The sequence below is a fragment of the Vanacampus margaritifer genome, chromosome 5 (assembly GCF_051991255.1).
Source record: "Vanacampus margaritifer isolate UIUO_Vmar chromosome 5, RoL_Vmar_1.0, whole genome shotgun sequence".
NCBI classification, from domain to species: Eukaryota; Metazoa; Chordata; class Actinopteri; order Syngnathiformes; family Syngnathidae; genus Vanacampus; species Vanacampus margaritifer.
This window is the reverse complement of record NC_135436.1, coordinates 6,298,275-6,324,867: the sequence shown is the minus strand read 5'-3', so window position 1 is coordinate 6,324,867 and position 26,593 is coordinate 6,298,275.

Genomic DNA, 26,593 nt, shown 5'->3' with positions numbered 1-26,593 from the left:
AAAACCCTAGTTTGAAGTCCTAACCCTAATTTAAAAGCCTAGTTTGAAACCCTAAACCTAATGTAAAACCCTAGTTTGAAACCCCAACCCTAATTTGAAACCCTAGTTTTAAACCCTTACCCTAATGTAAAACCCTAGTTTGAAACCTAACCCTAATGTAAAACCCTAGTTTGTAATCCTAACCCTAATGTAAAACCCTAATTTGAAACCCTAACCCTAATTTGAAAAACCCTGTTTTAAACACTAACCCTAATGTAAAACCCTAATTTGAAAACCTAACCCTAATTTGAAAACCCTAGTTTGAAACCCTAACCCTAATTTGAAACCCTGTTTGAAACCCTAACCCTAATTTGAAACCCGAATTTGAAACCCGAATTTGAAACCCTAACCCTAATTTGAAACCCTAAACCTAATGTAAAACCCTAGTTTGAAACTCCAACCCTAATTTAAACCCTTGTTTGAAACCTTACCCTAATTTGAAACCCTAGTTTGAAACCCTTACCCTAATTTGAAACCCTAGTTTGAAACCCTAACCCTAATGTAAAACCCTAGTTTGAAACCCTAACCCTAATGTAAAACCCTAGTTTGTAACCCTAACCCTAATGTAAAACTCTAGTTTGAAACCCTAACCCTAATGTTAAACCCTAGTTTGAAACACTAACCCTAATGTTAAACCCTAGTTTGAAACCCTAACCCTAATTTGAAACCCTAGTTTGAAAGCCTAACCCTAATTTGAAAAACCCTGTTTTAAACACTAACCCCAATGTAAAACCCTAATTTGAAAACCTAACCCTAATTTGAAACCCTAGTTTGAAACCCTAACCCTAATTTAAACCCCTAATTTGAAACCCTAACCCTAATGTAAAACCTTAGTTTGAAACCCTAACCCTTATTTGAAACCCGAATTTGAAACTCTAACCCTAATTTGAAAACCTAAACCTAATGTAAAACCCTAGTTTGAAACTCCAACCCTAATTTGAAACCCTTGTTTGAAACCTTACCCTAATTTGAAACCATAGTTTGAAACCCTAACCCTAATTTTAAACCCTAGTTTGAAACCCTAACCCAAATGTAAAACCCTAGTTTGAAACCCTAAACCTAATATAAAACCCCTGTTTTAAACCCTAACACTAATGTAAAACCCTAGTTTGAAACACTAACCCTAATGTAAAACCCTAGTTTGAAGTCCTAACCCTAATTTGAAACCCTAGTTTGAAACCCTAAACCTAATGTAAAACCCTAGTTTGAAACCCCAACCCTAATTTCAAACCCTAGTTTTAAACCCTAACCTTAATGTAAAACCCTAGTTTGAAACTTTAACCCTAATGTAAAACCATAGTTTGTAACCCTAACCCTAATTTAAAACCCCTGTTTTAAAACCTAACCCTAATGTAAAACCCTAGTTTGAAACACTTTACCCTAATGTAAAACCCTAGTTTGAAGTCCTAACCCTAATTTGAAACCCTAGTTTGAAACCCTAAACCTAATGTAAAACCCTAGTTTGTAACCCTAACCCTAATGTAAAACCCTAGTTTGAAACCAAAACCCTAATTTGAAACCCTAGTTTGAAACCCTAACCCTAATGTAAAACCCTAGTTTGAAACCCTAACCCTAATTTGAAACCCTAGTTTGAAACCCTAACCCTAGTGTAAAACCCTAGTTTGAAACCCTAACCCTAATGTAAAACCCTAGTTTGTAACCCTAACCCTAATTTGAAACCCTAGTTTGAAAGCCTAACCCTTATTTGAAAAACCCTGTTTTAAACACTAACCCTAATGTAAAACCCTAATTTGAAAACCTAACCCTAATTTGAAACCCTAGTTTGAAACCCTAACCCTAATTTGAACCCCTAGTTTGAAACCCTAACCCTAATGTAAAACCTTTGTTTGAAACCCTAACCCTAATTTGAAACCCTAGTTTGAAACCCTAACCCTAATGTAAAACCCTAGCTTGAAATCCTAACCCTAATTTAAAACCCCTGTATTAAACCCTAACCCTAATTTGAAACCCTAATTTGAAACCCTAACCCTAATTTGAAACCCTAAACCTAATGTAAAACCCTAGTTTGAAACTCCAATCCTAATTTGAAACCCTTGTTTGAAACCTTCCCCTAATTTGAAACCCTAGTTTGAAACCCTAACCCTAATTTGAAACCCTAGTTTGAAACCCTAACCCTAATGTAAAACCCTAGCTTGAAATCCTAACCCTAATTTAAAACCCCTGTATTAAACCCTAACCCTAATGTAAAAGCCTAGTTTGAAACCCTAACCCTAATTTTAAACCCCTGTATTGAACCCCTTACCCTAATATAAAACCCTTGTTTGAAACCTTAACCCTAATGTAAAACCCTAGTTTGAAAACCTAACCCTAATTTGAAACCCTAGTTTGAAACCCTAACCCTAATGTAAAACCCTAGTTTGAAACCCTAACCCTAATGTTAAACCCTAGTTTGAAACACTAACCCTAATGTTAAACCCTAGTTAGAAACCCTAACCCTAATTTGAAACCCTAGTTTGAAACCCTAACCCTAATGTAAAACCCTAGTTTGAAACCCTAACCCTAATGTAAAACCCTAGTTTGTAACCCTAACCCTAATGTAAAACCCTAGTTTGAAACCCTAACCCTAATGTTAAACCCTAGTTTGAAACACTAACCCTAATGTTAAACCCTAGTTTGAAACCCTAACCCTAATTTTAAACCCTAGTTTGAAAGCCTAACCCTAATTTGAAAAACCCTGTTTTAAACACTAACCCTAATGTAAAACCCTAATTTGAAAACCTAACCCTAATTTGAAAACCTAGCCCTAATTTGAAACCCTAGTTTGAAACCCTAACCCTAATTTGAACCCCTAGTTTGAAACCCTAACCCTAATGTAAAACCTTAGTTTGAAACCCTAACCCTAATTTGGAACCCTGTTTGAAACCCTAACCCTAATGTAAAACCCTAGTTTGAAGTCCTAACCCTAATTTAAAAGCCCAGTTTGAAACCCTAAACCTAATGTAAAACCCTAGTTTGAAACCTCAACCCTAATTTTAAACCCTAGTTTTAAACCCTTCCCCTAATGTAAAACCCTTGTTTGAAACCCTAACCCTAGAGTAAAACCCTAGTTTGAAACCCCAACCCTAATTTTAAACCCCTGTATTGAAACCCTTACCCTAATATAAAACCCTTGTTTGAAACCTTAACCCTAATGTAAAACCCTAGTTTGAAACCCTAACCCTAATTTGAAACCCTAGTTTGAAACCCTAACCCTAATGTAAAACCCTAGTTTGAAACCCTAACCCTAATTTTAAACCCCTGTTTTAAAACCCTAACCCTAATGTAAAACCCTTGTTTGAAACCCTAACCCTAATGTAAAACCCTAGTTTGAAACCCTAACCCTAATTTGAAACCCTAAACCTAATGTAAAACCCTAGTTTGAAACTCCAACCCTAATTTGAAACCCTTGTTTGAAACCTTACCCTAATTTGAAACCCTAGTTTGAAACCTTACCCTAATTTGAACCCCTAGTTTGAAACCCTAACCCTAATGTAAAACCTTTGTTTGAAACCCTAACCCTAATTTGAAACCCTGTTTGAAACCCTAAACCTAATTTGAAACCCTAATTTGAAACCCTAACCCTAATTTGAAACCCTAAACCTAATGTAAAACCCTAGTTTGAAACTCCAATCCTAATTTGAAACCCTTGTTTGAAACCTTCCCCTAATTTGAAACCCTAGTTTGAAACCCTAACCCTAATTTGAAACCCTAGTTTGAAACCCTAACCCTAATGTAAAACCCTAGCTTGAAATCCTAACCCTAATTTAAAACCCCTGTATTAAACCCTAACCCTAATGTAAAAGCCTAGTTTGAAACCCTAACCCTAATGTAAAACCCTAGTTTGAAACCCTAACCCTAATTTTAAACCCCTGTATTGAACCCCTTACCCTAATATAAAACCCTTGTTTGAAACCTTAACCCTAATTTAAAACCCTAGTTTGAAAACCTAACCCTAATTTGAAACCCTAGTTTGAAACCCTAACCCTAATGTAAAACCCTAGTTTGAAACCCTAACCCTAATGTTAAACCCTAGTTTGAAACACTAACCCTAATGTTAAACCCTAGTTAGAAACCCTAACCCTAATTTGAAACCCTAGTTTGAAACCCTAACCCTAATGTAAAACCCTAGTTTGAAACCCTAACCCTAATATAAAACCCTAGTTTGTAACCCTAACCCTAATGTAAAACCCTAGTTTGAAACCCTAACCCTAATGTTAAACCCTAGTTTGAAACACTAAACCTAATGTTAAACCCTAGTTTGAAACCCTAACCCTAATTTGAAACCCTAGTTTGAAAGCCTAACCCTAATTTAAAACCTTAGTTTGAAACCCTAACCCTAGAGTAAAACCCTAGTTTGAAACCCCAACCCTAATTTTAAACCCCTGTATTGAAACCCTTACCCTAATATAAAACCCTTGTTTGAAACCTTAACCCTAATGTAAAACCCTAGTTTGAAACCCTAACCCTAATTTGAAACCCTAGTTTGAAACCCTAACCCTAATGTAAAACCCTAGTTTGAAACCCTAACCCTAATTTTAAACCCCTGTTTTAAAACCCTAACCCTAATGTAAAACCCTTGTTTGAAACCCTAACCCTAATTTGAAACCCTAGTTTTAAACCCTTACCCTAATGTAAAACCCTAGTTTGAAACCTAACCCTAATGTATAACCCTAGTTTGAAACCCTAACCCTAATGTTAAACCCTAGTTTGAAACACTAACCCTAATGTTAAACCCTAGTTTGAAACCCTAACCCTAATTTGAACTTCTAGTTTGAAAGCCTAACCCTAATTTGAAAAACCCTGTTTTAAACACTAACCCTAATTTGAAACCCTGTTTGAAACCCTAACCCTAATTTGAAACCCGAATTTGAAACCCTAACCCTAATTTGAAACCCTAAACCTAATGTAAAACCCTAGTTTGAAACTCCAACCCTAATTTGAAACCCTTGTTTGAAACCTTACCCTAATTTGAAACCCTAGTTTGAAACCCTAACCCTAATTTGAAACCCTAGTTTAAAACCCTAACCCTAATGTAAAACCCTAGTTTGAAAACCTAACCCTAATATAAAACCCTTGTTTTAAACCCTTACACTAATGTAAAACCCTAGTTTGAAACCCTAACCCTAATGTAAAACCCTAGTTTGAAGTGCTAACCTTAATTTGAAACCCTAGTTTGAAACCCTAAACCTAATGTAAAACCCTAGTTTGAAACCCCAACCCTAATTTCAAACCCTAGTTTTAAACCCTAACCTTAATGTAAAACCCTAGTTTGAAACTTTAACCCTAATGTAAAACCCTAGTTTGTAACCCTAACCCTAATTTAAAACCCTAATTTGAAAACCTAACCCTAATTTGAAACCCTAGTTTGAAACCCTAACCCTAATTTGAACCCCTAGTTTGAAACCCTAACCCTAATGTAAAACCTTAGTTTGAAACCCTAACCCTAGAGTAAAACCCTAGTTTGAAACCCCAACCCTAATTTTAAACCCCTGTATTGAAACCCTTACCCTAATATAAAACCCTTGTTTGAAACCTTAACCCTAATGTAAAACCCTAGTTTGAAACCCTTACCCTAATTTGAAACCCTAGTTTGAAACCCTAACCCTAATGTAAAACCCTAGTTTGAAACCCTAACCCTAATTTTAAACCCCTGTTTTAAAACCCTAACCCTAATGTAAAACCCTTGTTTGAAACCCTAACCCTAATGTAAAACCCTAGTTTGAAAACCTAACCCTAATTTGAAACCCTAGTTTTAAACCCTTACCCTAATGTAAAACCCTAGTTTGAAACCTAACCCTAATGTATAACCCTAGTTTGAAACCCTAACCCTAATGTTAAACCCTAGTTTGAAACACTAACCCTAATGTTAAACCCTAGTTTGAAACCCTAACCCTAATTTGAACTTCTATTTTGAAAGCCTAACCCTAATTTGAAAAACCCTGTTTTAAACACTAACCCTAATTTGAAACCGTTTGAAACCCTAAACCTAATGTAAAACCCTAGTTTGAAACTCCAACCCTAATTTGAAACCCTTGTTTGAAACCTTACCCTAATTTGAAACCCTAGTTTGAAACCCTAACCCTAATTTGAAACCCTAGTTTGAAACCCTAACCCTAATGTAAAACCCTAGTTTGAAAACCTAACCCTAATATAAAACCCTTGTTTTAAACCCTTACACTAATGTAAAACCCTAGTTTGAAGTGCTAACCTTAATTTGAAACCCTAGTTTGAAACCCTAAACCTAATGTAAAACCCTAGTTTGAAACCCCAACCCTAATTTCAAACCCTAGTTTTAAACCCTAACCTTAATGTAAAACCCTAGTTTGAAACTTTAACCCTAATGTAAAACCCTAGTTTGTAACCCTAACCCTAATTTAAAACCCCTGTTTTAAAACCTAACCCTAATGTAAAACCCTAGTTTGAAACACTAACCCTAATGTAAAACCCTAGTTTGAAGTCCTAACCCTAATTTGAAACCCTAGTTTTAAACACTTACCCTAATGTAAAACCCTAGTTTGTAACCCTAACCCTAATGTAAAACCCTAGTTTGAAACCCAAACCCTAATTTGAAACCCTAGTTTGAAACCCTAACCCTAATGTAAAACCCTAGTTTGAAACCCTAACCCTAATTTTAAACCCCTGTTTTAAAACCCTAACCCTAATGTAAAACCCTTGTTTGAAACCCTAACCCTAATGTAAAACCCTAGTTTGAAAACCAAACCCTAATTTGAAACCCTAGTTTGAAACCCTAACCCTAATTTGAAACCCTAGTTTGAAAACCTAACCCTAATTTGAAACCCTAAATTGAAACCCTAACCCTAATTTGAAACCCTAGTTTGAAACCCTAACCCTAATGTAAAACCCTAGTTTGAAACCCTAACCCTAATTTAAAACCCCTGTATTAAACCCTAACCCTAATGTAAAAGCCTAGTTTGAAACCCTAACCCTAATGTAAAACCCTAGTTTGAAGTCCTAACCCTAATTTAAAAGCCTAGTTTGAAACCCTAAACCTAATGTTAAACCCTAGTTTGAAACCCTAACCCTAATTTGAAACCCTAGTTTGAAACAATAACCCTAATTTGAAACCCTAGTTTGAAACCCTAACCCTAATGTAAAACCCTAGTTTGAAAACCTAACCCTAATATAAAACCCCTGTTTTAAACCCTTACACTAATGTAAAACCCTATTTTGAAACCCTAACCCTAATGTAAAACCCTAGTTTGAAGTCCTAACCCTAATTTGAAACCCTAGTTTGAAACCCTAAACCTAATGTAAAACCCTAGTTTGAAACCCCAACCCTAATTTCAAACCCTAGTTTTAAACCCTAACCTTAATGTAAAACCCTAGTTTGAAACTTTAACCCTAATGTAAAACCCTAGTTTGTAACCCTAACCCTAATTTAAAACCCCTGTTTTAAAACCTAACCCTAATGTAAAACCCTAGTTTGAAACACTAACCCTAATGTAAAACCCTAGTTTGAAGTCCTAACCCTAATTTGAAACCCTAGTTTGAAACCCTAAACCTAATGTAAAACCCTAGTTTGAAACCCCAACCTAATTTGAAGCCCTAGTTTTAAACACTTACCCTAATGTAAAACCCTAGTTTGAAACCCTAACCCTAATTTAAAACCCCTGTATTAAACCCTAACGCTAATGTAAAAGCCTAGTTTGAAACCCTAACCCTAATGTAAAACCCTAGTTTGAAACCCTAACCCTAATTTTAAACCCCTGTTTTAAAACCCTAACCCTAATGTAAAACCCTTGTTTGAAACCCTAACCCTAATGTAAAACCCTAGTTTGAAAACCTAACCCTAATTTGAAACCCTAGTTTGAAACCCTAACCCTAATTTGAAACCCTAGTTTGAAACCCTAACCCTAATGTAAAACCCTAGTTTGAAACCCTAACCCTAATTTAAAACCCCTGTATTAAACCCTAACCCTAATGTAAAACCCTAGTTTGAAACCCTAACCCTAATGTAAAACCCTAGTTTGAAGTCCTAACCCTAATTTAAAAGCCTAGTTTGAAACCCTAAACCTAATGTTAAACCCTAGTTTGAAACCCTAACCCTAATTTGAAACCCTAGTTTGAAACCCTAACCCTAATGTAAAACCCTAGTTTGTAACCCTAACCCTAATGTAAAACCCTAGTTTGAAACCCTAACCCTAATGTTAAACCCTAGTTTGAAACACTAACCCTAATGTTAAACCCTAGTTTGAAACCCTAACCCTAATTTGAAACTCTAGTTTGAAAGCCTAACCCTAATTTGAAAAACCCTGTTTTAAACACTAACCCTAATGTAAAACCCTAATTTGAAAACCTAACCCTAATTTGAAATCCTAGTTTGAAACCCTAAACCTAATTTGAAACCCTAGTTTGAAACCCTAACCCTAATGTAAAACCTTAGTTTGAAACCCTAACCCTAATTTGAAACCCTGTTTGAAACCCTAACCCTAATTTGAAACCCGAATTTGAAACCCCAACCCTAATTTGAAACCCTAAACCTAATGTAAAACCCTAGTTTGAAACTCCAACCCTAATTTGAAACCCTTGTTTGAAACCTTACCCTAATTTGAAACCCTAGTTTGAAACCCTAACCCTAATTTGAAACCCTAGTTTGAAACCCTAACCCTAATGTTAAACCCTAGTTTGAAACACTAACCCTAATGTTAAACCCTAGTTTGAAACCCTAACCCTAATTTGAACTTCTATTTTGAAAGCCTAACCCTAATTTGAAAAACCCTGTTTTAAACACTAACCCTAATTTGAAACCGTTTGAAACCCTAAACCTAATGTAAAACCCTAGTTTGAAACTCCAACCCTAATTTGAAACCCTTGTTTGAAACCTTACCCTAATTTGAAACCCTAACCCTAATTTGAAACCCTAGTTTGAAACCCTAACCCTAATGTAAAACCCTAGTTTGAAAACCTAACCCTAATATAAAACCCTTGTTTTAAACCCTTACACTAATGTAAAATCCTAGTTTGAAACCCTAACCCTAATGTAAAACCCTAGTTTGAAGTGCTAACCTTAATTTGAAACCCTAGTTTGAAACCCTAAACCTAATGTAAAACCCTAGTTTGAAACCCCAACCCTAATTTCAAACCCTAGTTTTAAACCCTAACCTTAATGTAAAACCCTAGTTTGAAACTTTAACCCTAATGTAAAACCCTAGTTTGTAACCCTAACCCTAATTTAAAACCCCTGTTTTAAAACCTAACCCTAATGTAAAACCCTAGTTTGAAACACTAACCCTAATGTAAAACCCTAGTTTGAAGTCCTAACCCTAATTTGAAACCCTAGTTTTAAACACTTACCCTAATGTAAAACCCTAGTTTGTAACCCTAACCCTAATGTAAAACCCTAGTTTGAAACCCAAACCCTAATTTGAAACCCTAGTTTGAAACCCTAACCCTAATGTAAAACCCTAGTTTGAAACCCTAACCCTAATTTTAAACCCCTGTTTTAAAACCCTAACCCTAATGTAAAACCCTTGTTTGAAACCCTAACCCTAATGTAAAACCCTAGTTTGAAAACCAAACCCTAATTTGAAACCCTAGTTTGAAACCCTAACCCTAATTTGAAACCCTAGTTTGAAAACCTAACCCTAATTTGAAACCCTAAATTGAAACCCTAACCCTAATTTGAAACCCTAGTTTGAAACCCTAACCCTAATGTAAAACCCTAGTTTGAAACCCTAACCCTAATTTAAAACCCCTGTATTAAACCCTAACCCTAATGTAAAAGCCTAGTTTGAAACCCTAACCCTAATGTAAAACCCTAGTTTGAAGTCCTAACCCTAATTTAAAAGCCTAGTTTGAAACCCTAAACCTAATGTTAAACCCTAGTTTGAAACCCTAACCCTAATTTGAAACCCTAGTTTGAAACAATAACCCTAATTTGAAACCCTAGTTTGAAACCCTAACCCTAATGTAAAACCCTAGTTTGAAAACCTAACCCTAATATAAAACCCCTGTTTTAAACCCTTACACTAATGTAAAACCCTATTTTAAAACCCTAACCCTAATGTAAAACCCTAGTTTGAAGTCCTAACCCTAATTTGAAACCCTAGTTTGAAACCCTAAACCTAATGTAAAACCCTAGTTTGAAACCCCAACCCTAATTTCAAACCCTAGTTTTAAACCCTAACCTTAATGTAAAACCCTAGTTTGAAACTTTAACCCTAATGTAAAACCCTAGTTTGTAACCCTAACCCTAATTTAAAACCCCTGTTTTAAAACCTAACCCTAATGTAAAACCCTAGTTTGAAACACTAACCCTAATGTAAAACCCTAGTTTGAAGTCCTAACCCTAATTTGAAACCCTAGTTTGAAACCCTAAACCTAATGTAAAACCCTAGTTTGAAACCCCAACCTAATTTGAAGCCCTAGTTTTAAACACTTACCCTAATGTAAAACCCTAGTTTGAAACCCTAACCCTAATTTAAAACCCCTGTATTAAACCCTAACGCTAATGTAAAAGCCTAGTTTGAAACCCTAACCCTAATGTAAAACCCTAGTTTGAAACCCTAACCCTAATTTTAAACCCCTGTTTTAAAACCCTAACCCTAATGTAAAACCCTTGTTTGAAACCCTAACCCTAATGTAAAACCCTAGTTTGAAAACCTAACCCTAATTTGAAACCCTAGTTTGAAACCCTAACCCTAATTTGAAACCCTAGTTTGAAACCCTAACCCTAATGTAAAACCCTAGTTTGAAACCCTAACCCTAATTTAAAACCCCTGTATTAAACCCTAACCCTAATGTAAAACCCTAGTTTGAAACCCTAACCCTAATGTAAAACCCTAGTTTGAAGTCCTAACCCTAATTTAAAAGCCTAGTTTGAAACCCTAAACCTAATGTTAAACCCTAGTTTGAAACCCTAACCCTAATTTGAAACCCGAATTTGAAGCCCTAACCCTAATTTGAAAGCCTAGTTTGAAACCCTAAAACCAATTTGAATCCCTAGTTTGAAACCCTAACCCTAATGTAAAACCCTAGTTTGAAACCCTAACCCTAATGTAAAACCCTAGTTTGAAACCCTAACCCTAATGTAAAACCCTAGTTTGAAACCCAAACCCTAATTTGAAACCCTAGTTTGAAACCCTAATGTAAAACGCTTGTTTGAAACCCTAAACCTAATTTGAAACCCGAATTTGAAACCCTAACCCTAATTTGAAAGCCTAGTTTGAAACCCTAAAACCAATTTGAATCCCTAGTTTGAAACCCTAACCCTAATGTAAAACCCTAGTTTGAAACCCTAACCCTAATGTAAAACCCTAGTTTGAAACCCTAACCCTAATGTAAAACCCTAGTTTGAAACCCTAACCCTAATGTAAAACCCTAGTTTGAAACCCTAACCCTAGTTTGAAACCCTAGTTTGAAAGCCTAACCCTAATTTTAAACCCCTGTTTGAAACCCTAACCCTGGTGTAAAACCTTAGTTTGAAACCCTAACCCCAATGTAAAACCCTAGTTTGAAACCCTAACCCTAATTTAAACCCCCTGTTTTAAACACTAACCCTAATGTAAAACCCTAGTTTGAAAACCTAATCCTAATTTGAAACCCTAGTTTGAAAACTTAACCCTCATTTGAAACCCCTGTTTGAATCCCTAACCCTAATGTAAAACCCTAGTTTGAAACCCTAAACCTATTGTAAAACCCTAGTTAGAAACCCTAACCCTAATTTAAACCCCCTGTTTTAAACCCTAACCCTAATGTAAAACCCTAGTTTGAAAACCTAACCCTAATTTGAAACCCTAGTTTGAAACCCTAACCCTAATGTATAACCCTAGTTTGAAACCCTAACCCTAATGTAAAACCCTAGTTTGAAACCCTAACCCTAATGTAAAACCCTAGTTTGAAACCCTAACCCTAATGTAAAACCCTAGTTTGTAGCCCTAACCCTAATGTAAAACCCTAGTTGGAAACCCTAACCCTAATGTTAAACCCTAGTTTGAAACCCTAACCCTAATGTTAAACCCTAGTTTGAAACCCTAACCCTAATTTGAAACTCTAGTTTGAAAGCCTAACCCTAATTTGAAAAACCCTGTTTTAAACACTAACCCTAATGTAAAACCCTAATTTGAAAACCTAACCCTAATTTGAAATCCTAGTTTGAAACCCTAAACCTAATTTGAAACCCTAGTTTGAAACCCTAACCCTAATGTAAAACCTTAGTTTGAAACCCTAACCCTAATTTGAAACCCTGTTTGAAACCCTAACCCTAATTTGAAACCCGAATTTGAAACCCCAACCCTAATTTGAAACCCTAAACCTAATGTAAAACCCTAGTTTGAAACTCCAACCCTAATTTGAAACCCTTGTTTGAAACCTTACCCTAATTTGAAACCCTAGTTTGAAACCCTAACCCTAATTTGAAACCCTAGTTTGAAACCCTAACCCTAATGTTAAACCCTAGTTTGAAACACTAACCCTAATGTTAAACCCTAGTTTGAAACCCTAACCCTAATTTGAACTTCTATTTTGAAAGCCTAACCCTAATTTGAAAAACCCTGTTTTAAACACTAACCCTAATTTGAAACCGTTTGAAACCCTAAACCTAATGTAAAACCCTAGTTTGAAACTCCAACCCTAATTTGAAACCCTTGTTTGAAACCTTACCCTAATTTGAAACCCTAACCCTAATTTGAAACCCTAGTTTGAAACCCTAACCCTAATGTAAAACCCTCGTTTGAAAACCTAACCCTAATATAAAACCCTTGTTTTAAACCCTTACACTAATGTAAAATCCTAGTTTGAAACCCTAACCCTAATGTAAAACCCTAGTTTGAAGTGCTAACCTTAATTTGAAACCCTAGTTTGAAACCCTAAACCTAATGTAAAACCCTAGTTTGAAACCCCAACCCTAATTTCAAACCCTAGTTTTAAACCCTAACCTTAATGTAAAACCCTAGTTTGAAACTTTAACCCTAATGTAAAACCCTAGTTTGTAACCCTAACCCTAATTTAAAACCCCTGTTTTAAAACCTAACCCTAATGTAAAACCCTAGTTTGAAACACTAACCCTAATGTAAAACCCTAGTTTGAAGTCCTAACCCTAATTTGAAACCCTAGTTTTAAACACTTACCCTAATGTAAAACCCTAGTTTGTAACCCTAACCCTAATGTAAAACCCTAGTTTGAAACCCAAACCCTAATTTGAAACCCTAGTTTGAAACCCTAACCCTAATGTAAAACCCTAGTTTGAAACCCTAACCCTAATTTTAAACCCCTGTTTTAAAACCCTAACCCTAATGTAAAACCCTTGTTTGAAACCCTAACCCTAATGTAAAACCCTAGTTTGAAAACCAAACCCTAATTTGAAACCCTAGTTTGAAACCCTAACCCTAATTTGAAACCCTAGTTTGAAAACCTAACCCTAATTTGAAACCCTAAATTGAAACCCTAACCCTAATTTGAAACCCTAGTTTGAAACCCTAACCCTAATGTAAAACCCTAGTTTGAAACCCTAACCCTAATTTAAAACCCCTGTATTAAACCCTAACCCTAATGTAAAAGCCTAGTTTGAAACCCTAACCCTAATGTAAAACCCTAGTTTGAAGTCCTAACCCTAATTTAAAAGCCTAGTTTGAAACCCTAAACCTAATGTTAAACCCTAGTTTGAAACCCTAACCCTAATTTGAAACCCTAGTTTGAAACAATAACCCTAATTTGAAACCCTAGTTTGAAACCCTAACCCTAATGTAAAACCCTAGTTTGAAAACCTAACCCTAATATAAAACCCCTGTTTTAAACCCTTACACTAATGTAAAACCCTATTTTAAAACCCTAACCCTAATGTAAAACCCTAGTTTGAAGTCCTAACCCTAATTTGAAACCCTAGTTTGAAACCCTAAACCTAATGTAAAACCCTAGTTTGAAACCCCAACCCTAATTTCAAACCCTAGTTTTAAACCCTAACCTTAATGTAAAACCCTAGTTTGAAACTTTAACCCTAATGTAAAACCCTAGTTTGTTACCCTAACCCTAATTTAAAACCCCTGTTTTAAAACCTAACCCTAATGTAAAACCCTAGTTTGAAACACTAACCCTAATGTAAAACCCTAGTTTGAAGTCCTAACCCTAATTTGAAACCCTAGTTTGAAACCCTAAACCTAATGTAAAACCCTAGTTTGAAACCCCAACCTAATTTGAAGCCCTAGTTTTAAACACTTACCCTAATGTAAAACCCTAGTTTGAAACCCTAACCCTAATTTAAAACCCCTGTATTAAACCCTAACGCTAATGTAAAAGCCTAGTTTGAAACCCTAACCCTAATGTAAAACCCTAGTTTGAAACCCTAACCCTAATTTTAAACCCCTGTTTTAAAACCCTAACCCTAATGTAAAACCCTTGTTTGAAACCCTAACCCTAATGTAAAACCCTAGTTTGAAAACCTAACCCTAATTTGAAACCCTAGTTTGAAACCCTAACCCTAATTTGAAACCCTAGTTTGAAACCCTAACCCTAATGTAAAACCCTAGTTTGAAACCCTAACCCTAATTTAAAACCCCTGTATTAAACCCTAACCCTAATGTAAAACCCTAGTTTGAAACCCTAACCCTAATGTAAAACCCTAGTTTGAAGTCCTAACCCTAATTTAAAAGCCTAGTTTGAAACCCTAAACCTAATGTTAAACCCTAGTTTGAAACCCTAACCCTAATTTGAAACCCGAATTTGAAACCCTAACCCTAATTTGAAAGCCTAGTTTGAAACCCTAAAACCAATTTGAATCCCTAGTTTGAAACCCTAACCCTAATGTAAAACCCTAGTTTGAAACCCTAACCCTAATGTAAAACCCTAGTTTGAAACCCTAACCCTAATGTAAAACCCTAGTTTGAAACCCAAACCCTAATTTGAAACCCTAGTTTGAAACCCTAATGTAAAACGCTTGTTTGAAACCCTAAACCTAATTTGAAACCCGAATTTGAAACCCTAACCCTAATTTGAAAGCCTAGTTTGAAACCCTAAAACCAATTTGAATCCCTAGTTTGAAACCCTAACCCTAATGTAAAACCCTAGTTTGAAACCCTAACCCTAATGTAAAACCCTAGTTTGAAACCCTAACCCTAATGTAAAACCCTAGTTTGAAACCCTAACCCTAATGTAAAACCAAAGTTTGAAACCCTAACCCTAATGTAAAACCCTAGTTTGAAACCCTAACCCTAGTTTGAAACCCTAGTTTGAAAGCCTAACCCTAATTTTAAACCCCTGTTTGAAACCCTAACCCTGGTGTAAAACCTTAGTTTGAAACCCTAACCCCAATGTAAAACCCTAGTTTGAAACCCTAACCCTAATTTAAACCCCCTGTTTTAAACACTAACCCTAATGTAAAACCCTAGTTTGAAAACCTAATCCTAATTTGAAACCCTAGTTTGAAAACTTAACCCTCATTTGAAACCCCTGTTTGAATCCCTAACCCTAATGTAAAACCCTAGTTTGAAACCCTAAACCTATTGTAAAACCCTAGTTAGAAACCCTAACCCTAATTTAAACCCCCTGTTTTAAACCCTAACCCTAATGTAAAACCCTAGTTTGAAAACCTAACCCTAATTTGAAACCCTAGTTTGAAACCCTAACCCTAATGTATAACCCTAGTTTGAAACCCTAACCCTAATGTAAAACCCTAGTTTGAAACCCTAACCCTAATGTAAAACCCTAGTTTGTAGCCCTAACCCTAATGTAAAACCCTAGTTTGAAACCCTAACCCTAATGTTAAACCCTAGTTTGAAACCCTAACCCTAATGTTAAACCCTAGTTTGAAACCCTAACCCTAATTTGAAACCCTAGTTTGAAACCCTAACCCTAATGTAAAACCCTAGTTTGAAACCCTAACCCAAATGTTAAACCCTAGTTTGAAACCCTAACCCTAATTTGAAACCCTAGTTTGAAACCCTAACCCTAATGTAAAACCCTAGTTTGAAACCCTAACCCTAATGTAAAACCCTAGTTTGTAGCCCTAACCCTAATGTAAAACCCTAGTTTGAAACCCTAACCCTAATGTTAAACCCTAGTTTGAAACCCTAACCCTAATGTTAAACCCTAGTTTGAAACCCTAACCCTAATGTTAAACCCTAATTTGAAACCCTAGTTTGAAACCCTAACCCTAATTTGAACCCCTAGTTTGAAACCCTAAACCTAATGTAAAACCTTAGTTTGAAACCCTAACCCTAATTTGAAACCCTGTTTGAAACCCTAACCCTAATTTGAAACCCGAATTTGAAACCCGAATTAGAAACCCTAACCCTAATTTGAAACCCTGAACCTAATGTAAAACCCTAGTTTGAAACTCCAACCCTAATTTGAAACCCTTGTTTGAAACCTTACCCTAATTTGAAACCCTTGTTTGAAACCCTAACCCTAATGTAAAACCCTAGTTTGTAACCCTACCCCTAATGTAAAACCCTAGTTTGAAACCTTAACCCTAATGTTAAACCCTAGTTTGAAACACTAACCCAAATGTTAAACCCTAGTTTGAAACCCTAACCCTAATTTGAAACCCTAGTTTAAAAGCCTAACCCTTATTTTAAAAAACCCTGTTTTAAACACTAATCCTAATGTAAAACCCTAATTTGAAAACCTAACCCTAATTTGAAACCCTAATTTGAAACCCTGTTTGAAACCCTAAACCTAATTTGAAACCCTAGTTTGAAACCCTAAAACCAATTTGAATCCCTAGTTTGAAACCCTAACCCATATGTAAAACCCCTGTTTGAAACCCTAACCCTAATGTAAAACCCTAGTTTGAAACCCTAACCCTAATTTGAAACCCTAGTTTGAAAGCCTAACCCTAATTTTAAACCCCTGTTTGAAACCCTAACCCTAATGTAAAACCTTAGTTTGAAACCCTTACCCTAATGTAAAACCCTAGTTTGAAACCCTAACCCTAATTTAAACCCCCTGTTTTAAACACTAACCCTAATGTAAAACCCTTGTTTGAAAACCTAATCCTAATTTGAAACCCTAGTTTGAAACACTAACCCTAATTTGAAACCCTAGTTTGAAACCCTAACCCTAATTTAAACCACCTGTTTTAAACCCTAACCCTAATGTAAAACCCTAGTTTGAAAACCTAACCCTCATTTGAAACCCCTGTTTGAATCCCTAACCCTAATGTAAAACCCTAGTTTGAAACCCTAAACCTAATGTAAAACCCTAGTTAGAAACCCTAACCCTAATTTAAACCCCCTATTTTAAACCCTAACCCTAATGTAAAACCCTAGTTTGAAAACCTAACCCTAATTTGAAACCCTAGTTTGAAACACTAACCCTAATTTGAACCCCTAATTTGAAACCCTAACCTAATGTAAAACCTTAGTTTGAAACCCTAACCCTAATTTGAAACCCTGTTTGAAACCCTAACCCTAATTTAAACCCCCTATTTTAAACCCTAACCCTAATTTGAAACCCGAATTTGAAACCCTTACCCTAATTTGAAACCCTAAACCTAATGTAAAACCCTAGTTTGAAACTCCAACACTAATTTGAAACCATTGTTTGAAACCTTACCCTAATTTGAAACCCTAGTTTGAAACCCTAACCCTAATTTTAAACCCTAGTTTGAAACCCTAACCCTAATGTAAAACCCTAGTTTGAAGTCCTAACCCTAATTTGAAACCCTAGTTTGAAATCCTAAACCTAATGTAAAACCCTAGTTTGAAACCCCAACCCTAATTTCAAACCCTAGTTTTAAACCCTAACCTTAATGTACAACCCTAGTTTGAAACTTTAACCCTAATGTAAAACCCTAGTTTGTAACCCTAACCCTAATTTAAAACCCCTGTTTTAAAACCTAACCCTAATGTAAAACCCTAGTTTGAAACACTAACCCTAATGTAAAACCCTAGTTTGAAGTCCTAACCCTAATTTGAAACCCTAGTTTGAAACCCTAAACCTAATGTAAAACCCTAGTTTGTAACCCTAACCCTAATGTAAAACCCTAGTTTGAAACCCCAACCCTAATTTGAAACCCTAGTTTGAAACCCTAACCCTAATGTAAAACACTAGTTTGAAACCCTAACCCTAATGTTAAACCCTAGTTTGTAACCCTAACCCTAATTTATAACCCCTGTTTTAAAACTTAACCCTAATGTAAAACCCTAGTTTGAAACACTAACCCTAATGTAAAACCCTAGTTTGAAGTCCTAACCCTAATTTGAAACCCTAGTTTGAAACCCTAAACCTAATGTAAAACCCTAGTTTGTAACCCTAACCCTAATGTAAAACCCTTGTTTGAAACCCAAACCCTAATTTGAAACCCTAGTTTGAAACCCTAACCCTAATGTAAAACCCTAGTTTGAAACCCTAACCCTAATTTGAAACCCTAGTTTGAAACCCTAACCCTAATGTAAAACCCTAGTTTGAAACCCTAACCCTAATGTAAAAGCCTAGTTTGAAGTCCTAACCCTAATGTAAAAGCCTAGTTTGAAACCCAAACCCTAATTTGAAACCCTGTTTGAAACCCTAAACCTAATTTGAAACCCTAGTTTGAAACCCTAAAACCAATTTGAATCCCTAGTTTGAAACCCTAACCCTAATGTAAAACCCTAGTTTGAAACCCTAACCCTAATGTAAAACCCTAGTTTGAAACCCTAACCCTAATGTAAAACCCTAGTTTGAAACCCTAACCCTAATTTGATACCCTAGTTTGAAAGCCTAACCCTAATTTTAAACCCCTGTTTGAAACCCTAACCCTAATGTAAAACCTTAGTTTGAAACCATAACCCTAATTTAAAACCCTAGTTTGAAACCCTAACCCTAATTTAAACCCCCTGTTTTAAACACTAACCCTAATGTAAAACCCTAGTTTGAAAACTTAATCCTAATTTGAAACCCTAGTTTGAAACACTAACCCTAATTTGAAACCCTAGTTTGAAACCCTAACCCTAACTTAAACCACCTGTTTTAAACCCTAACCCTAATGTAAAACCCTAGTTTGAAAACCTAACCCTCATTTGAAACCCCTGTTTGAATCCCTAACCCTAATGTAAAACCCTAGTTTAAAACCCTAAACCTAATGTAAAACCCTAGTTAGAAACCCTAACCCTAATTTAAACCCCCTATTTTAAACCCTAACCCTAATGTAAAACCCTAGTTTGAAAACCTAACCCTAATTTGAAACCCTAACCCTAATGTAAAACCCTAGTTTGAAACCCTAACCCTAATGTAAAACCCTAGTTTGAAGTCCTAACCCTAATGTAAAAGCCTAGTTTGAAACCCTAACCCTAATTTGAAACCCTGTTTGAAACCCTAAACCTAATTTGAAACCCGAATTTGAAACCCTAACCCTAATTTGAAACCCTAAACCTAATGTAAAACCCTAGTTTGAAACTCCAACCCTAATTTGAAACCCTTGTTTGAAACCTTACCCTAATTTGAAACCCTAGTTTGAAACCCTAACCCTAATTTGAAACCCTAGTTTGAAACCCTAACCCTAATGAAAAACCCTAGCTTGAAACCCTAACCCTAATTTAAAACCCCTGTATTAAACCCTAACCCTAATGTAAAATCCTAGTTTGAAACCCTAACCCTAATGTAAAACCCTAGTTTGAAGTCCTAACCCTAATTTAAAAGCCTAGTTTGAAACCCTAAACCTAATGTAAAACCCTAGTTTGAAACCCCAACCCTAATTTGAAACCCTAGTTTTAAACCCTTACCCTAATGTAAAACCCTAGTTTGAAACCTAACCCTAATGTAAAACCCTAGTTTGTAATCCTAACCCTAATGTTAAACCCTAGTTTGAAACCCAAACCATACTTTGAAACCCTAGTTTGAAACCTTAAACCTAATGTAAAACCCTTGTTTGAAACCCTAACCCTAATGTAAAACCCTAGTTTGAAACCCTAACCCTAATTTTAAACCCCTGTATTGAAACCCTTACCCTAATATAAAACCCTTGTTTGAAACCTTAACCCTAATGTAAAACCCTAGTTTGAAAACCTAACCCTAATTTGAAACCCTAGTTTGAAACCCTAACCCTAATGTAAAATCCTAGTTTGAAACCCTAACCCTAATGTTAAACCCTAGTTTGAAACACTAACCCTAATGTTAAACCCTAGTTTGAAACCCTAACCCTAATTTGAAACCCTAGTTTGAAACCCTAACCCTAATGTAAAACCCTAGTTTGAAACCCTAACCCTAATGTTAAACCCTAGTTTGAAACACTAACCCTAATGTTAAACCCTAGTTTGAAACCCTAACCCTAATTTGAAACCCTAGTTTGAAAGCCTAACCCTAATTTGAAAAACCCTGTTTTAAACACTAACCCTAATGTAAAACCCTAATTTGAAAACCTAACCCTAATTTGAAACCCTAGTTTGAAACCCTAACCCTAATTTGAACCCCTAGTTTGAAACCCTAACCCTAATGTAAAACCTTAGTTTGAAACCCTAACCCTAGAGTAAAACCCTAGTTTGAAACCCCAACCCTAATTTTAAACCCCTGTATTGAAACCCTTACCCTAATATAAAACCCTTGTTTGAAACCTTAACCCTAATGTAAAACCCTAGTTTGAAACCCTAACCCTAATTTGAAACCCTAGTTTGAAACCCTAACCCTAATGTAAAACCCTACTTTGAAACCCTAACCCTAATTTTAAACCCCTGTTTTAAAACCCTAACCCTAATGTAAAACCCTTGTTTGAAACCCTAACCCTAATTTGAAACCCTAGTTTTAAACCCTTACCCTAATGTAAAACCCTAGTTTGAAACCTAACCCTAATGTATAACCCTAGTTTGAAACCCTAACCCTAATGTTAAACCCTAGTTTGAAACACTAACCCTAATGTTAAACCCTAGTTTGAAACCCTAACCCTAATTTGAACTTCTAGTTTGAAAGCCTAACCCTAATTTGAAAAACCCTGTTTTAAACACTAACCCTAATTTGAAACCCTGTTTGAAACCCTAACCCTAATTTGAAACCCGAATTTGAAACCCTAACCCTAATTTGAAACCCTAAACCTAATGTAAAACCCTAGTTTGAAACTCCAACCCTAATTTGAAACCCTTGTTTGAAACCTTACCCTAATTTGAAACCCTAGTTTGAAACCCTAACCCTAATTTGAAACCCTAGTTTGAAACCCTAACCCTAATGTAAAACCCTAGTTTGAAAACCTAACCCTAATATAAAACCCTTGTTTTAAACCCTTACACTAATGTAAAACCCTAGTTTGAAACCCTAACCCTAATGTAAAACCCTAGTTTGAAGTGCTAACCTTAATTTGAAACCCTAGTTTGAAACCCTAAACCTAATGTAAAACCCTAGTTTGAAACCCCAACCCTAATTTCAAACCCTAGTTTTAAACCCTAACCTTAATGTAAAACCCTAGTTTGAAACTTTAACCCTAATGTAAAACCCTAGTTTGTAACCCTAACCCTAATTTAAAACCCCTGTTTTAAAACCTAACCCTAATGTAAAACCCTAGTTTGAAACACTAACCCTAATGTAAAACCCTAGTTTGAAGTCCTAACCCTAATTTGAAACCCTAGTTTTAAACACTTACCCTAATGTAAAACCCTAGTTTGTAACCCTAACCCTAATGTAAAACCCTAGTTTGAAACCCAAACCCTAATTTGAAACCCTAGTTTGAAACCCTAACCCTAATGTAAAACCCTAGTTTGAAACCCTAACCCTAATTTTAAACCCCTGTTTTAAAACCCTAACCCTAATGTAAAACCCTTGTTTGAAACCCTAACCCTAATGTAAAACCCTAGTTTGAAAACCTAACCCTAATTTGAAACCCTAGTTTGAAACCCTAACCCTAATTTGAAACACTAGTTTGAAAACCTAACCCTAATTTGAAACCCTAAATTGAAACCCTAACCCTAATTTGAAACCCTAGTTTGAAACCCTAACCCTAATGTAAAACCCTAGTTTGAAACCCTAACCCTAATTTAAAACCCCTGTATTAAACCCTAACCCTAATGTAAAAGCCTAGTTTGAAACCCTAACCCTAATGTAAAACCCTAGTTTGAAGTCCTAACCCTAATTTAAAAGCCTAGTTTGAAACCCTAAACCTAATGTTAAACCCTAGTTTGAAACCCTAACCCTAATTTGAAACCCTAGTTTGAAACAATAACCCTAATTTGAAACCCTAGTTTGAAACCCTAACCCTAATGTAAAACCCTAGTTTGAAATTCTAACCCTAATATAAAACCCCTGTTTTAAACCCTTACACTAATGTAAAACCCTATTTTGAAACCCTAACCCTAATGTAAAACCCTAGTTTGAAGTCCTAACCCTTATTTGAAACCCTAGTTTGAAACCCTAAACCTAATGTAAAACCCTAGTTTGAAACCCCAACCCTAATTTCAAACCCTAGTTTTAAACCCTAACCTTAATGTAAAACCCTAGTTTGAAACTTTAACCCTAACGTAAAACCCTAGTTTGTAACCCTAACCCTAATTTAAAACCCCTGTTTTAAAACCTAACCCTAATGTAAAACCCTAGTTTGAAACACTAACCCTAATGTAAAACCCTAGTTTGAAGTCCTAACCCTAATTTGAAACCCTAGTTTGAAACCCTAAACCTAATGTAAAACCCTAGTTTGAAACCCCAACCTAATTTGAAGCCCTAGTTTTAAACACTTACCCTAATGTAAAACCCTAGTTTGAAACCCTAACCCTAATTTAAAACCCCTGTATTAAACCCTAATGCTAATGTAAAAGCCTAGTTTGAAACCCTAACCCTAATGTAAAACCCTAGTTTGAAACCCTAACCCTAATTTTAACCCCCTGTTTTAAAACCCTAACTCTAATGTAAAACCCTTGTTTGAAACCCTAACCCTAATGTAAAACCCTAGTTTAGAAAACCTAACCCTAATTTGAAACCCTAGTTTGAAACCCTAACCCTAATTTGAAACCCTAACCCTAATGTAAAACCCTAGTTTGAAACCCTAACCATAATTTAAAACCCCTGTATTAAACCCTAACCCTAATGTAAAAGCCTAGTTTGAAACCCTAACCCTAATGTAAAACCCTAGTTTGAAGTCCTAACCCTAATTTAAAAGCCTAGTTTGAAACCCTAAACCTAATGTTAAACCCTAGTTTGAAACCCTAACCCTAATTTGAAACCCTAGTTTGAAACCCTAACCCTAATGTAAAACCCTAGTTTGTAACCCTAACCCTAATGTAAAACCCTAGTTTGAAACCCTAACCCTAATGTTAAACCCTAGTTTGAAACACTAACCCTAATGTTAAACCCTAGTTTGAAACCCTAACCCTAATTTGAAACTCTAGTTTGAAAGCCTAACCCTAATTTGAAAAACCCTGTTTTAAACACTAATTCTAATGTAAAACCCTAATTTGAAAACCTAACCCTAATTTGAAATCCTAGTTTGAAACCCTAAACCTAATGTAAAACCTTAGTTTGAAACCCTAACCCTAATTTGAAACCCTGTTTGAAACCCTAACCCTAATTTGAAACCCGAATTTGAAACCCCAACCCTAATTTGAAACCCTAAACCTAATGTAAAACCTTAGTTTGAAACTCCAACCCTAATTTGAAACCCTTGTTTGAAACCTTACCCTAATTTGAAACCCTAGTTTGAAACCCTAACCCTAATTTGAAACCCTAGTTTGAAACCCTAACCCTAATGTAAAACCCTAGTTTGAAACCCTAACCCTAATTTAAAACCCCTGTATTAAACCCTAACCCTAATGTAAAAGCCTAGTTTGAAACCCTAACCCTAATACAAAACCCTAGTTTGAAGTCCTAACCCTAATTTAAAAGCCTAGTTTGAAACCCTAAACCTAATGTAAATCCCTAGTTTGAAACCCCAACCCTAATTTGAAACCCTAGTTTTAAACCCTTACCCTAATGTAAAACCCTAGTTTGAAACCAAACCCTAATGAAAAACCCTAGTTTGTAATCCTAACCCTAATGTAAAACCCTAGTTTGAAACCCAAACCCTAATGTAAAACCCTTGTTTGAAACCTTAACCCTAATGTAAAACCCTAGTGTGAAACCCTAACCCTAATTTTAAACCTCTGTATTGAAACCCTTACCCTAATATAAAACCCTTGTTTGAAACCTTAACCCTAATGTAAAACCCTAGTTTGAAACCCCAACCATAATTTGAAACCCTAGTTTTAAACCCTTACCCTAATGTAAAACCCTAGTTTGAAACCTAACCCTAATGTAAAACCCTAGTTTGTAATCCTAACCCTAATGTAAAACCCTAGTTTGAAACCCAAACCCTACTTTGAAACCCTAGTTTGAAACCCTAACCCTAATGTAAAACCCTAGTTTGAAACCCTAACCCTAATTTTAAACCCATGTATTGAAACCCTTACCCTAATATAAAACCCTAGTTTGAAACCCTAACCCTAATGTAAAACCCTAGTTTGAAGTCCTAACCCTAATTTAAAAGCCTAGTTTGAAACCCTAAACCTAATGTTAAACCCTAGTTTGAAACCCTAACCCTAATTTGAAACCCTAGTTTGAAACAATAACCCTAATTTGAAACCCTAGTTTGAAACCCTAACCCTAATGTAAAACCCTAGTTTGAAAACCTAACCCTAATATTAAACCCCTGTTTTAAACCCTTACACCAATGTAAAACCCTATTTTGAAACCCTAACCCTAGTGTAAAACCCTAGTTTGAAGTCCTAACCCTAATTTGAAACCCTAGTTTGAAACCCTAAACCTAATGTAAAACCCTAGTTTGAAACCCCAACCCTAATTTCAAACCCTAGTTTTAAACCCTAACCTTAATGTAAAACCCTAGTTTGAAACTTTAACCCTAATGTAAAACCCTAGTTTGTAACCCTAACCCTAATTTAAAACCCCTGTTTTAAAACCTAACCCTAATGTAAAACCCTAGTTTGTAACCCTAACCCTAATTTGAAACCCTAGTTTGAAACCCTAACCCTAATTTTAAACCCCTGTATTGAACCCCTTACCCTAATATAAAACCCTTGTTTGAAACCTTAACCTTAATGTAAAACCCTAGTTTGAAAACCTAACCCTAATTTGAAACCCTAGTTTGAAACCCTAACCCTAATGTAAAACCCTAGTTTGAAACCCTAACCCTAATGTTAAACCCTAGTTTGAAACACTAACCCTAATGTTAAACCCTAGTTTGAAACCCTAACCCTAATTTGAAACCCTAGTTTGAAACCCTAACCCTAATGTAAAACCCTAGTTTGAAACCCTAACCCTAATGTAAAACCCTAGTTTGTAACCCTAACCCTAATGTAAAACCCTAGTTTGAAACCCTAACCCTAATGTTAAACCCTAGTTTGAAACCCTAACCCTAATTTGAAACCCTAGTTTGAAAGCCTAACCCTAATTTGAAAAACCCTGTTTTAAACACTAACCCTAATGTAAAACCCTAATTTGAAAACCTAACCCTAATTTGAAACCCTAGTTTGAAACCCTAACCCTAATTTGAACCCCTAGTTTGAAACCCTAGCCCTAATGTAAAACCTTAGTTTGAAACCCTAACCCTAATTTGAAACCCTGTTTGAAACCCTAACCCTAATGTAAAACCCTAGTTTGAAGTCCTAACCCTAATTTAAAAGCCCAGTTTGAAACCCTAAACCTAATGTAAAACCCTAGTTTGAAACCTCAACCCTAATTTTAAACCCTAGTTTTAAACCCTTACCCTAATGTAAAACCCTTGTTTGAAACCCTAACCCTAGAGTAAAACCCTAGTTTGAAACCCCAACCCTAATTTTAAACCCCTGTATTGAAACCCTTACCCTAATATAAAACCCTTGTTTGAAACCTTAACCCTAATGTAAAACCCTAGTTTGAAACCCTAACCCTAATTTGAAACCCTAGTTTGAAACCCTAACCCTAATGTAAAACCCTAGTTTGAAACCCTAACCCTAATTTTAAACCCCTGTTTTAAAACCCTAACCCTAATGTAAAACCCTTGTTTGAAACCCTAACCCTAATGTAAAACCCTAGTTTGAAAACCTAACCCTAATTTGAAACCCTAGTTTTAAACCCTTACCCTAATGTAAAACCCTAGTTTGAAACCTAACCCTAATGTATAACCCTAGTTTGAAACCCTAACCCTAATGTTAAACCCTAGTTTGAAACACTAACCCTAATGTTAAACCCTAGTTTGAAACCCTAACCCTAATTTGAACTTCTAGTTTGAAAGCCTAACCCTAATTTGAAAAACCCTGTTTTAAACACTAACCCTAATTTGAAAATGTTTGAAACCCTAAACCTAATGTATAACCCTAGTTTGAAACTCCAACCCTAATTTGAAACCCTTGTTTGAAACCTTACCCTAATTTGAAACCCTAGTTTGAAACCCTAACCCTAATTTGAAACCCTAGTTTGAAACCCTAACCCTAATGTAAAACCCTAGTTTGAAAACCTAACCCTAATATAAAACCCTTGTTTTAAACCCTTACACTAATGTAAAACCCTAGTTTGAAACCCTAACCCTAATGTAAAACCCTAGTTTGAAGTGCTAACCTTAATTTGAAACCCTAGTTTGAAACCCTAAACCTAATGTAAAACCCTAGTTTGAAACCCCAACCCTAATTTCAAACCCTAGTTTTAAACCCTAACCTTAATGTAAAACCCTAGTTTGAAA